This window comes from Penaeus monodon, chromosome 27 (assembly GCF_015228065.2).
Source record: "Penaeus monodon isolate SGIC_2016 chromosome 27, NSTDA_Pmon_1, whole genome shotgun sequence".
Taxonomy (NCBI): domain Eukaryota; kingdom Metazoa; phylum Arthropoda; class Malacostraca; order Decapoda; family Penaeidae; genus Penaeus; species Penaeus monodon.
The window spans coordinates 23131576-23131861 of NC_051412.1; positions in this window are offsets into that span (position 1 = coordinate 23131576).

Below are 286 nucleotides of genomic sequence, written 5' to 3' on the forward strand. Positions count from 1 at the left end.
GGCAAATTCAGCTTTGAAAGAGAGCCGTAGAGACGCAGCGCGCGTGTTGCCACCTCGCGATAGAGTGTTTGTAGGTTGCGACCTCATTACTGTGTAAACGCCCTCTTCCGTGATGTAGAGTTCCCTCCTTGTAGCTCCTCTCTTGGAATAGTCCCGGACGAAAACGGAACTCGACGAACGATGGACGTGTCACCTGGAGAAGTAGCTTTTCAGAGATGCCTTTTCTAACTGCGTTTCGCGCCTGGGAAATCTCCTTTCACCTGTATTTCGAGCGGGTGATTGGAGA